Source organism: Petaurus breviceps, unplaced genomic scaffold (assembly GCF_028583685.1).
Source record: "Petaurus breviceps papuanus isolate PSGF00001 unplaced genomic scaffold, PetGlider_PUasm1.0 90881, whole genome shotgun sequence".
In the NCBI taxonomy this organism is placed as follows: Eukaryota; Metazoa; Chordata; class Mammalia; order Diprotodontia; family Petauridae; genus Petaurus; species Petaurus breviceps.
This window is the reverse complement of record NW_027187369.1, coordinates 10,078,805-10,089,864: the sequence shown is the minus strand read 5'-3', so window position 1 is coordinate 10,089,864 and position 11,060 is coordinate 10,078,805. Positions and strand designations below refer to the sequence as shown.

Below are 11,060 nucleotides of genomic sequence, written 5' to 3'. Positions count from 1 at the left end.
CTCTCATGGACACCTAAGGACACTTTACCTCAGAGACATCAAACATGAAGCTTTCCTGTGACCCATGACATTCTTAAGTATGTTCTGAACAAGATTAAAATAGAGTTCCTAATTTTAAAAAATCAGCTTTTATTGATATTTTCTGTCTCTTACATTTATCCCTTCCCTACACCTCCCAGAAAGCCACTCCATATGACAAATAGCATGTATATTTTTATAGAGGAAAAAAAATCAGTACAACTGACCAATACATTGAAAAGATCATAAAACATGTGCAATGTGCTATATCTGTGGACTTCCCACCAACAAGAAAGGGCAGAATGAGACTGTTTCCTCATATTTTTTTCATTCGAGTCCTGTTTGATCTTTATAATTTTGTTACATATGCTTTTCTTCTGGTGTATTGTTCTTTCAATTTAAATTATTATAGTAACTGTATATGCTGGGTTTTTTTAGTTCTGCTTTTTTCATTCTGAATCATTCCATGCTTCTCTGTAATCATCACACATCATTTCTTATAGCACATTAATATACTATTACATTTATGTACCACAATTTGTTTAGCTGCTCCTCACATGAGGAGCATCTGCTTTGTTTCTAATTCTTAGCTCACAAAAAAAGTTCTGTTAAGTATTTTGGAGTATATGGGGACTTATTTCTTATTGATGACTTCCTTAGAGTATAAGCCCAGTAATGGGGTCTCTGATTCAAAGGATGTTTATTATATGCATAGTTCCAAATTTCTTTCCCAAATGGTTGTACCATTTCATAGCTCCACTCACAATGTATTAGTCTGCCTATTTTTCCACAACCCCTCTAACATTAACTATTATGCTTTGTTGTCATTATTTTCAATTTGAAGGGGATGATGTGAAACCTCATAATTGGCTTGATATATATTTCTCTTTTTATTATTTATCTGAAGCATTCTTTCATGTGGTTTTAAATGCTTTGCTGTTCTTCCTTCAAGAGCTGTTCTGATCCTTTGACTGTTTATCTGTTGGGAAATGGCTATTAGTCATATATATGTGTATGTATATGTATGTATGTATGTATACATATGTATATATAAGTATTTATATATCTTAATACCAAATCCTAATCAGAAATTTTTTCTTTTCTTTTTTTAATTTTAATCAAATGCTTTATTAACTTCTAGTTTACATCATTCATTTCCACAAGATTTTGAGTTACAAATTTTCTCCCTGTTTTTCCCCTACCAACCACCCCAAAATAGAGATCCCACTGAACATCCCCTCCTCCTATCTGCTCTCTCCCATATCTTCTCCCATACCCCCCTCCAACTTTCCAGTAGGGTATGGTGGATCTTTATGCCCCAGTGCCTGTATGTCTTATTTCCCAGTTACATGGAAAATAATATTAATAATAGCACATATTTATTTATACATTTGATTTTAAAATTTTGAATTCCAGATTCATTCCCTTCCTCCCTTGTCACCTAACCTTACTGGGAAGATAATTCAGTATAGGTTGTACATGTGTAGCTATGCAAAACATTTCCATAGTAGATATATTATAAAAGACTGACCATATTTCCCTCCCTCCTATCCCAACTACTACTTGTTCTATTCTCTGCTTTGATCCCGTCCCTTTTCAAAAGTGGATGCTTCCAACTTCCCTCCCCCCCCCAGCCTGCCCTCCCTTCCATCATCCCCCCCTCATCCCTTTCCCCCTACTCTCCTGTAGGGTGAGATACCCTATTTAGTGTGTATGTCATTCCCCCCCAAATCCAAATTCGATGAGAATAAGGTTGACCCATTCCCTTTTGCCTTCCTGTTCTTCCCCTCCATTGTAACCATTTCCCCTTGCCTCTTCTATATGAGATAATTTACCCCATTCTGTCTCTCCCCATCTCCTCTCATTATATTCCTCTCTCACCTCTTAATATCACCTTTTAAGTATCAACCCTTCCTATTAAATTGGTCCTGTGCCTTCTATCTATGTATACCTGTACACATATGTACACACTTTCACATAAGTATTCATATGCCCCTATACCCTCCTATATAGACATATATGTATATGTGTGTGTGTGTATATATATTTCTATTCCCTTCAACTATTCTCACACTGAGAAAAGTTTCATCAGTTACAATGAACATTTTTCCTTGTAGGGATGTAAATAGTTCAACTTTGATAAGTTCCTTATTATTTCTTTTCCCTGTTTGTCTTCTCATGCTTCTCTTGCTTCTTGTATCTGAATGTTAAATTTTCTGTTCAACTCTGGTTTTTTTTTTCTTCGTGGGTGCTCGTAATATTCTCTCCTTGATTTGGGAATTCCAGAACCTGGCAATAATATTCCTAGGAGTTTTCTTTTTGGGATCTTTTTGAGGAGGTGATTGGTGGATTCTTTCAAGCTCTATTTTGAACTCTGGTTCTAAAACATCAGGGCAGTTTTCCTTGAGAATTTCTTGGAGGATATTTCTAGGCTCTTTTTTTGATCATGGCTTTCAGGTAGTCCAATAATTTTTAAATTCTCTCTCCTGGAGGCTTATATGAACTGATACTGAGTGAGAAGAGTAGAACCAGGAGAAATTTGTACACAATTACAGACACAACGTATATGTGATGACCAACTTTGATAGACTGGACTCTTCTCAGCAATGCAGTGATATAAGTCAATCCCAAAAGATTCATGATGGAGAGAAATGTGTGTATCCAGAGAAAGAACTAGAAAGAACTGAGTTTATATCCAGATGGAAGCAAAATACCTCATCTTTTTCCTTTTCTTGTTTGGTTTTATGTCCTCTTTACCATTTTTCATTCCATCTGATACAATCTGTCTTTATAACCTGACTAATGTATAATGTGAAAGTATTTACAGATCCTATATTTGAGTATATGCTGCCATGGGGGGGGGGGGGGGGGGGAGACAAAATGTGAAACTCAAGGAATTGTGGAATTGAATCCTGTAAACTAAAAGGAAACAAATGAATTAATTAAAAAAAATTCTCTCTCCTGGATCTATTTTTCAGGTCAGTGGTTTTTACAATGAGATATTTAACATTGCCTTCAATTTTTTCATTTGTTTGGATCTGTTTAATAGTATCTTGATTTCTCATGAAGTCACTAGCTTCCATTTGCTCCAGTCTAATTCTGAAGGAATGATTCTCTTCAGTGAGTTTTTGAGATTCTTTTTCTATCTGGCAAATTTGTCTTTTTTTTTTTTTGCTTTTTGGAGGGCAATTGGGGTTAAGTAACTTGTCCAAGGTTACACAGCTAGTTGTGTGTGTGTGTGTGTGTGTGTGTGTTAAGCGTCTGAGACTGGAACCGAATTCAGGTCCTCCTGACTTTGGGGCCGGCGCTTTACTCACTGCACCACCTAGCCTCCCCTAAATTCAGCTTTTTAAGGCATTCTTCTCCTCATTGCCTTTTTGAGCCTCTTTTTGCCATTTGAGTTAGTCTATTTTTAAGGTATTATTTTCTTTAGTCAGGTTGTTGACTCTCATTTCATAATTTTCTTGCATCGTTCTCATTTCTCTTCCCAGTTTTTCCTCCACTTCTCTTATTTGATTTTCAAAGTCCTTTTTAAGCTCCTCTGTGGCCTGTAACCAGCTCATATTTTTCTTGGAAGCTTTTTGTGCAGGAGTTCTCACTTTGCTGACTTCCTCCTGTTCCATGCTTTGATCCTTTTTGTCCCCAAAATAGGAGTGTAAAGTTGGGTTGCTCTGCTTGCTTTGCTTCCCTTGTTTGCTCATGTTGCCACTCAATCACTTGAGTTTTGGGCTTTTTGCCACAGTAGGACTCTGCTACCAGACAGGGAGCTTTGTCCCAAACTGCACTGGCCACTTCCTGTGGGGCTGTCCTCAGCAGGAGGTTAGCTTCTCTGTGTCATTTTGTGGGTTCTGTTGCTCCAAAGTTTCTTCAGCATCACCTTTTACATGAATTGGAGGAGGTGGAAGCCGGAGCCCCACAGAAGTCCTGTTTCTACTTTGCTATGTTGACCCAGAAAAATTTGATAGACTTTTTTTCCCATTCAAACACTTCCCTTCTTGTCCTAGACATATTAACATTATCTGCATAGAAGCTTTTCAGTTGTAATAATTGAAGTTACCTATTTTATCTTTTGTAATTGCCTCTATTTCTTGTTTGATTAAGAATACATCTCCTACCCATAGCTGTGAGAAGCACATGATCTCTTTCTCTTATAATTTTTTAATAGTATAATATTTAATGTTAAGGTCACATGTCTATTTAGACTATATTTTGAAGTATGGTTTAAGGTGTTGGCCTAAGTCTAATTTCAGCCAGACTCCTTTCCAATTTTCCTAGAAATTTTTATCATATAGGGAATTTTCCCATAGGTAATTCATATTTTCTGCTTTATCAAACACTAAATTATTAAGTTCTGTTACTTCTGAATCTCCCTTGTCTAGTCTGTTCTGTTGATTTGTTTCTATTCTTTAACCAATGCCAGATGGTTTTGATGACTGCTGCTTTCTAATATAGCTTGAGGTCTGCTGAAAGTGCTATTCCACCTTTACCCCTACTTCTTTTCATCATTTCCCTTGATATTCTAGATTTTTTGTTTTTCCAAGTGAATTTTGTTATTTTATCCAAGTGAATTTTGTTATTATTTTATTGATATCTGTAAAGCAACCCCTTGGAATTTTGATTGGCATAGCATTAAAAGTGTAAGTTAATTTAGGTAGGATTGTCATTTTTAGTATGTTGTCATGGTCCAGACATGGGCAATGAATATTCCTCCAGCTCTAAGTTGTTCTTTTTGTCTTTAAGGAGTACTTTTGATTGAATCTATATAAATCTTTTATGTGTTTTAGAATGGTCATCTTCAAGTATTTCATGCATTTTATAGTTATTTGGAATGTGATTTATCTTCCCATTATTGTTTAGTGTGTTTTGTTATTACTTTGTAGAAATGCTGTTGATTTTTGAAATTTATTTGTAACCTACAACTTTGTTGAAGTCATTGTCTGAATTAGTAGCTTTGCTGAATCCCTAGGATTTTCCAAGTAAACCATACTGGGTCAGCAAACAAGGATAGTTTTATGTCCTCTTTATCTGTCTTTATTCCATTCGTCCCTTTTTCTTGTCTGATTTCTATTGTTAGCATTTCTACAACTATATCAAATAATAATTGGGAGAGTGGGCATCTTTGCTTCACTCCCATATTTATTGGAAATGGTTCTGTTATATCCCCATTGAAATGATGCTTGCTTTTGATTTTAGATAGATGTTTTTTATGGTATTAATAAAATGTCTCTTTAAGCCTGGTATTTAATATAAAAGAGTGTTGTACTTTGTCATAGGTTATTTCTGCATCCATTGAAATGATCATGTGGTTTTTTTTTTTACATTTGGTTTTTAATATGATTATGTTAATTGTTTTTCTAATATTGAACCATCCTTGCATCGCTGGTATGACCCTCAATTGATCATAATGAATGATTTCTTGAGTAAATTGCTAAAACCTGTTTCATAGGATTCTGTTTAAAATTTTTGAGTCAATGTTCATTAATGATATTGGACTATAGTTTTCTTTACTATGTTTATCAATCTTTGGTTTAGGTAGTAAGACTATATTTGTCTTAAAAGGATTCTTGTACAGTGCTTTCTTTCTCGTTTTTTGAGGATAATTTATGAAGTATAGGTACTAAATGTTCTTTAAAAGTTTGATAGAATTCTCCTGGAGTTTTTTCTTTGGTAGTTCCTTCATGGATAGATATAGTTCCTTTTCTGAAATTGGGTTGACATCTCTATCTGGTTTTCTGATAGTTTGGGTATTTTATATTTCTGGAGATATTCCACCAGTTCTTTTGTGTTTTCAGTTTGGTTGGCATATAACTGTGTCAAATATGTTCTGATTGTTATGTTATTGTTATTTCTTCTGGTTTTGTTGGGATTTTTACTTTATTTGCTATTTTTTTGACTTGGTTTTCTTCTCCCTTCTTAATCACATTAGCTAAGTGTATATCAGTTTTATTACTCTTTGCAAAGAACCAGCTTTTAAATTTAAAAAAAAATCACTTTTTGTTTTGTTTCAATTGATCTATTTCCCTTCTGATTTTTACATCTCCTCTTTGTGTTTATTCTAGGTTTATTAATTTCTTGATTTTTTAATTTTTAAAAATGTATATTTAGTTCATTATCCCTCTCTTTTTCTATTTTGTTCATGTATGATTATAAGGCTATGATTTTTTTCCCCCTGAGGACTGCTTTAACTTCATCCCAGAAATCTTAATATTGAACATACTATCATTTTCCCATCGTTTTTAGCTGTTTCTATGATTTGTTCTTTGACCCATTCATTATTTAAGACTTCCTTGTTAAGTCTCCATGATGGTCTATATGTTTTGTTTGTAATCCTTGAGCCAATTTCTATTTTTTATTGCATTATGGCCAATAAAGTGTATAGTAATTATGTCTTCCTTTCCCCATTTATTTGCAATATCTCTGTGTCCTAATACATGGTCAGTTTTTTTTGTAAAAGTTCCATATGGCACAGAGAAATGTGTATATTCTTTTGCTGTTTCATTTGGAGGGGGTCATAAGTCTTTTAACTCTAGTTTCTCCAGCAATTTGTTCAGGTCCATATTTTCCCTTTTTAAAAAACAGACATCCAAAACAGAGCAAGGGATATTGAAATCTCCTATAACTACTGTGCCACTGTCTGTGTCTTCTTGAAGCTTGGATTCTGTTTCCTCTATGAATTTGGATGCTAAATCACTTAGAACATATAAAATTATTACTGGTAATGGTTTGTTGTCTATGGTTCACTTCTGCATAATAGTTTCTTTGTTTATCCCTTTTCATTTTTAAAATGTTTGTTTTTGCTTTGGATTATAGCATGATGGCAACTTATGTTTTTTTTTTAATTCACTTGATACATAGTAGAAATTTTCCCCATACCTTTTATTTTTGTTTTGGCATGTCTTTGTTTTTTAAATGTGTTTCTTATAAGCAGTAGATTGTAGGATTTTGTTCAATCCATTTACATTTCAAAGTTATAAAAGTCAGCTTTACATTTTGCTCCATAGGTTTCTATAGCTATTTTGTTCTAATTATTATCCCCCCCCCCTTCTGCTGTAAATACAATATTATGTTCTTTCACTTACTTCACTTTTTTTAAGGTGGCCCTGTTCCCACTGGCTTTTTCTCTCACTTCTGCTCCCTTCTTTTCATTTGTTACCTCTTTCTCTTTAGGGATTTTATCAGTTCCCTAGTCTCTCTTTTTAAAAATCTATTTATATGTTTCCCCTCCTTTTTCTTCTCCGTAGCTTTCCCCCTGCTCTTCAGCAGTTAAACCCCCTGTTTATTAGTTTTAAATCTCTCATTTTCTCCCTTTCCAGAAAGGTTTTTCTCTTCCTCTCTTAATTATCCATCTTCTCTGTCTATTCTAACCCTCATTCTCTAACCTTATATCTAAACTTATTGCAATGGCATCTGGGAATGAGTTCTAACTATTGACGTTCCTTTTAATATCAACATTTCCCTCACAGCCATCCTACATGACTATAAATTAAAGAAGCACTTATTAAAAATCAGAGGCATCATGGTATAATGGAAAATTCTGAACTTGGAAGTCCAGAAAGATGGAGATTCAAACCTCAGCTCCACTACTTGCTTAACCTGTGCAGCCTTAAGCAAATCATTTATTGTCTCTGGGCCTCTGTTTTCTCATCTGTAAAATGTGAGCAAAACTTCAGTGTTTGGTGTGATCAAATGAAAAGCATTTTACAAATTTTAAATCAAATTTTAAATGTCACTGAGAGTTGCTTTTAGAAAGCAGAAGTATTACTATGTATTACTATCTCAGTAGAAGCAAAAGGGACCCAATGGACAATGGAAAATGTGTGGAGGTTGAAACAGTTTGCCAACAATCTGTTGCCTGCCAAAATTTGGTGGAATACCTGGAAAAAGAGGTAGGAGGTCATGCCTTACCAACACAGAGTTAGAGCAAAGGATGAAATCTGAAATTTGAACTAGTATTGGTTAAATATTTAGATCCCCAGGAAGCCCTCAATTGTATGGGGTAGTTCCTTAATGAGGATTTAAGGAAGGCTACAGACAAAATGGCACAATGTATGTATAAGGCAGGTAGGTGGCATAGTGGAGAGAGTGCTGGGTTTGGAGTCAGGGAGACCTGAATCCAAATCTGGCCTCACTTTTATTAGCTGTGTGACCCTGGGGTAATAACTCAACCTCTGTCTGCCTCCTTAACTGGAAAATAGGGACAATAACAGCGTCTATTTTCCAGGGCTGTTGTGAGGATCAAATGAGATGTTTGCAAAGTGCCTGGCACATAGTAGGTGGTGAAATGATGGTTCCTTCCTTCCCTTTCCCCTCGTTTTTCACCCTTTTTCAAGCTATGCTTCTAAGAATCAAGTACTACCTTGAAAATTCTTGTCCCCTCCCCCCATTTTGATTTTAAACCCATTTAACCTTACCCAAGACCATCCAATTTGTTTGCTTACCCTGGACCATCTTCTTGATCCTGGATGCCTCTATTTCTTCTTGCTTCTGATCTGGATACTGCTTCCTCTGGTCCAAAAGCTTGAAAACCCCACCCCTCCCAAACCAATTATGACTTATTGCAGGATGCTCCAGTCACCTCCCTGAGTGGCACCCTCCCATCCAGGGCCCTTTCTTGCCCCGAGAAATTGGGAAATTTCCCCATCTACTCCAAGATTCCCTCAGACTATGGAAGTTCCTGCTTCTGACTCCATCCAGGGGCCAGTGTTGGAAGGGACAATACCCTAAGGGTAAATGTGGGCAACTGTAACCCTCCCAAACAACATAAAGTTGTTGGTAACTAAGGGACTCCCCTGACCACTTTGTGACCGCCCTCCCATTATTTTGTGGCCCCCCTCCCCCTTCCCAAAGGAATCCCACCTCCCCAAACCCCAAAATGTCCTAGAAATAATAAAACAGAGATTTATTTGCTGAATAATATCTACCACTTTAATTTAGCTGTACTAGCAGTACTAAGTTAATTCCAATTTTAACCTGTTTTTAAAATAGTACCAAATATCATTTAGAAAAGTCAAGGATTTCTGTAAACAAAAAGTACAGCCACAAAAACAGTAAACAATTAAAGCGCAAAGAAACACCAAAGATAGGGCACAACTTGCCCCTTTTCAGGGGTGCAGTAGATGACAATTCCAGTTCAATACCTAACTTAAAAAGTCACCTTTTTAAAGTCACCAATTCTTGATGTACAACTATTTTCTGAACTCAAAGCTTGCTGCTTTCACACAAACAGTCCCTTTTTGAAGCTAAGTAAAGAAACACCTGCAGGAAAGGTAGAATGTGCCTCAGAAAAACTTATTTAACAGTCAAAACAAAGAAAGATAAACACTAAAGTTCTCAAAAACTTTTCAACACAGGAACAAGACTTTTTCACTGGGGTGGGAAAAACAGGCATCTGGGTGTCACAGGATGGTCATCTCTTGGGTGCTTCTTTTGTATATGCTTGTTTTGAGCCCCATAGATGGTTTTATCTTCTTTTTTTCAAAATTTTTTTTACTGAAGGTTACACGCAGTTTGGGGTTCCGCCTCCGCCTCCTCCTCCTTCTCAAACTGGCCCTTTAACGCGCCCTTTCTGTGTACAACTTCAAAGTTCCGAGATAATCTTCTTTTCCTTTCACCTTCTTGTTCTTCCCCCTCCTCCTCAGAGTCGGAAGCGATGACGCCTGAAGCCATGGTTGCTTTCACAACTTTTCTCTTTGGGTCAACTTCTTTCTTCATTTCTTTCTTGCCAGGATCTTTTTTGGGCTTGTCTTCTTCCTTCTCGCTCTCCTCCTCCTTTCTCAGCTGCTTTTTGGGTGGTTTCTCTTCTTGCCCCTTTTTCTTACTTTTATCCTCCTCAGGAGCCCCCTCCCCTTCTCCAGGATTGGTCAGCTTGTACATCTTGGCCTTCCCTTTGGGGTTGTTCATCCTAACTGCAGCAGGGGTAGGGGAGGGAGGTGGCCATGGTTTCCCCTTTTTGGGACTCACCTGAGGAGTTATGGTGGTGGTGGACGTGGTGGCCTTGGCTCCCTCGATCTCCTCAGCTTCCACGGACTTCTCAGCTTTTCTCTTTCTCCCTCTGGGAGCACCAGCAGTGGATGCAGTGGCTGAGGAGGATGCTGAGGCTGCAGCAGCAGACTTGGGGGGCACAGAGCCATACCTGGGTTTCCCCTCACCATCTCCCTTGGAAGAGGGCCCCTCCTTTTTCCCACCTTCCACCTCGGTGTAGGCAATAGGCCGCTTCTTGAAGGGTTTCACTCGGGGGTTGTGGTCGATCTCCCACAGACCTTCATTAAAGCCTCGTCTCTTGTTAGGTTTGCCGTACTTGGCCTTGTTCTCAGAGTAGGGGAAGATGTCTTTGGGAGCCAGGAAGGCCGTCTCGTGAGTACCGAAGAAGAAAATGAGCAGCTTGTTATGTGGGGGTTTCACCACATCATCAGGTACCTCGTCGACTCTGGCAGGCCAGTGGGGGTAACCCTTCATCTTGGCGAAGATCAGATCTCCAGGCTTGAAATTGTAAGTCATGGTGACGGCCGCTGGGGCTGAGCCGCTTAAGCCTGAAGCGGTGGCCGAGGAGCGGGAGCCCGATCGGTGATGCGGCTGATGCGGCAGGGCCGCGGGGTGCCGGCGGCGGCAGCGGCGGCGGTGGTCGGGCCGAGGCCGGGATCGGAGCGGCAGCGGCGGCGCGGCGGCTGCTGCGGCAGCGGCGCTGGCGGCTGTCTCTAAGGCTGCAGCAGCGAGAAGGCCGAAGCCGGAGAGCCGGCCAGACGCGGGCAGCTGCGGAACAGCCGCGGCAGCAACTGAAGAGAGAGCGAGCGAGAATGAGAATGAGATGGAGCAGGCGCCGGAGCGAGGGGCTGTCAGCAAGCCGCTCCGCCCGCTGCTTAGCCAGCCAGTCACTCAGACTGCGGGGCTGGCTGGTAGGCAGTGGAGAGGCGCGAGGGATCTATGCGCCTGCGCATCCCCGGGAGAGGGCCGGCGTCGTTGGCGTGGCCATTGGCCTTGGCCTTGTAGGGCTGGACTCCCTCCCTCTCCCCTCCCCCCCCCCCCCCCCCCCCCCCCCCCCCCCC

General features: G+C 39.0%; 1 pseudogene; it reads right to left on the bottom strand.

Moving 5' to 3' along the window:
• Positions 1–8,916: 8,916 nt before the first annotated feature.
• LOC138150677 (PC4 and SFRS1-interacting protein pseudogene) lies at positions 8,917–10,894 on the bottom strand (annotated as a pseudogene).
• Between the last annotated feature and the right edge of the window lie 166 nt (positions 10,895–11,060).